At 40.5% G+C, this 2414-nt stretch overlaps 1 pseudogene; it reads left to right on the forward strand.

Moving 5' to 3' along the window:
• The first annotated feature begins 632 nt into the window (after positions 1 to 632).
• On the forward strand, positions 633 to 892 carry LOC118625793 (annotated as a pseudogene).
• The last annotated feature ends 1522 nt before the right edge of the window (positions 893 to 2414 follow it).

Consider the following 2414-nt stretch of genomic DNA (forward strand, 5'->3'; position numbering starts at 1 on the left):
GAGACCATGTATATGAAAATGATGTCTTGTAAAATGTAGGTGCTGGCCAAATGTTTGTCGTCATTAGAGAGTCTAGTCTGTGGAACTGAAACCACAGGATAGGCTGTCAAACTAAGTATTCTTATATTCAATAGCATATAAAATGTTTTATTCAAATGATTTGGTATTTCTTTCTTTTTATCTAAATGCAGGAATTAGTATGTCATTCTCCACGTGCAATTATTAAGCTGATAGTAATGTTTAGATAAAAGATACACATTTCTTCCAAAATATCTCTCCAATTGCCCTGATAACCAAGGAATACTAAATATATGTTATAATAGAGTATGCAATCATTAAGATCTTCTTTTAAATAAAGATACTCAAATAGGAAGACTACTTAATTTTCAAGTTCACGTTGATAAATTGTACTTATGTGAAATGTTTAATGAAGGCATTGTTTTCCAGGGTGGCACTACAAAAGTTTTACTGAAGGTCAAAACTTCTAGTCCCAAGTAATTATATTAAAAAAAAAAAAAAAAAAGCGTATTAGCAGATACTAGCTTTAAAAAATCATTTTTTAAAAGTCTTTACTCCCGGAGGGTCACATTGAGCTGCGAGTTGCCTCAGGGGCATCTCTAGGAGTCAGCAACATGGCAGAAGACATCAAGACCAAAATCAAGAACTACCGGACTGCTCCTCTTGACAGCCACATCCCCAACCAGAAGCAGACCAGGAACTGTTGGCAGAATTACCTGGACTTCCACCGCTGTGAGAAGGCAATGACTGCTAAAGGGGGTGATGCCTCTGTGTGCAAGTGGTACCGGCGTGTGCACGAGTCCCTCTGCCCTTATCCTGGGTGTCGGCACGGGATGACCACCAGGCAGAAGGCACATTTCCTGGGGAGATTTGAACTGGCTGCACCTCACCTGTCCTCTGTCCTCCATCCTTCTCCCAGGGAGGTGAAGGGGGGCCTGGGTACATCCCACCCCAGGATCCTGAATTATGACTTAACTAATAAATACTTGTTGGAAAAGTGTTTTTAAAAAGTCTTTACTCCCATTGGCAAGAGCTGTTCTAGGCCATCTGGTTGAGATAGCAGCATCACACCCCTTCAGCTTCCATAAGGCAGTTTCCATTCATTATATAGAAGTTTCCATTCATTATCTTCAGACTCATAGGAAAGGTGGAGCCCAATGCAGTAGCCTTCACCTTCACTCTGCATCAGTGGCTGTGCTCAGAGTTCAGAGCTGCCCCACCTCTAAAAGCTGAAGCTTAGACATCCCTCTCCCTGACTTGAACCTCTCTGCCCATCACTACCTTCTTTCTTTTCTCCTGTTATACCTATTTTTCCCCTCAGTGAGACCTCCAGTTTCCTCCATGTCCTCCCAGTCTTTCATCTCTCTACACTCAGTCTCCTCTTTTTCTCACCTGCATAAACCTTTGATTCCTTTGCATCCATCCTTCTTCTTCATCAGCATTTACCCAACAAAGCTCTAATATTGAATCACTGTAATAATGACCTTTCTTTTCTCTTTCATTAGTCAGATGAGCACTGTAGGAGAAAAATAATAAGCACTTATTAAGTACTTCCTACATGCAGCACCATTCTAAGAGTTTTCCATGTATGTGATCTCATTTTATCCTTATTAGCCATAGGGAGATTTTTTGACCATTTTATGGGCAAGAAAACTGTTTTACAGAGGTTGAATAACTTGTCCAAAGCATTACATGGAATCAGAAACACCATCAATTGTAAATATACCATTATTTTAACAAAGCAAAAGAAAATGCTACAATTCTAATTGCGAGGTGCCACTGGTTGATAGATACACCTTGATTTCAGCGATGTTAACTGTAAAAACAAAGTGCATCTAAGAATCAATGAGATATGACAAGTGAGGGAGACATGGTACAAAACCAGGCAGTTTGGATCCAGAGCATAACAGACTTCATCATTATTCTATTCTGCCTTATGAAAACCAGACAAGCATGCAAATGGTTTGTTACCAATCTATGGTCTCAAACTCTGTCTGGGCTTTTAGCACCTTCTTCAGTCTCTCTCTCTCCTCTCTCTCTTCTATCTGTTCTTCTCGTCAACGATTATTCCAAAGTGTTTTCACTATCCTTAAGTTTCTTACTTAACACCTCCCCTCATTCCCTTTTTGTGGATGACTATGCATTTTACTTCCTTAAGAATACTGAGACCATTGGTCACCATCTCTCTTAAGTCCTGCTCCCCGACCCACCATACTATCTACAGACATATCCATACCCAGAGATGACCTCCCTGCTTCTTTGTTCAGAGAGAAAACTATCCCCGCTTCTGTTAAACGCTGGCTCCTCCTTATTCTCTTACTCCTATTACTTCCAGTTTCCTCCGAGATTGTTAGTCATCCTTCTCTCCTGAGTTTCAACTCTTCCCTCTCTAAGGG

Source organism: Molossus molossus, unplaced genomic scaffold (assembly GCF_014108415.1).
Source record: "Molossus molossus isolate mMolMol1 unplaced genomic scaffold, mMolMol1.p scaffold_m16_p_11, whole genome shotgun sequence".
Lineage (NCBI taxonomy): Eukaryota > Metazoa > Chordata > Mammalia > Chiroptera > Molossidae > Molossus > Molossus molossus.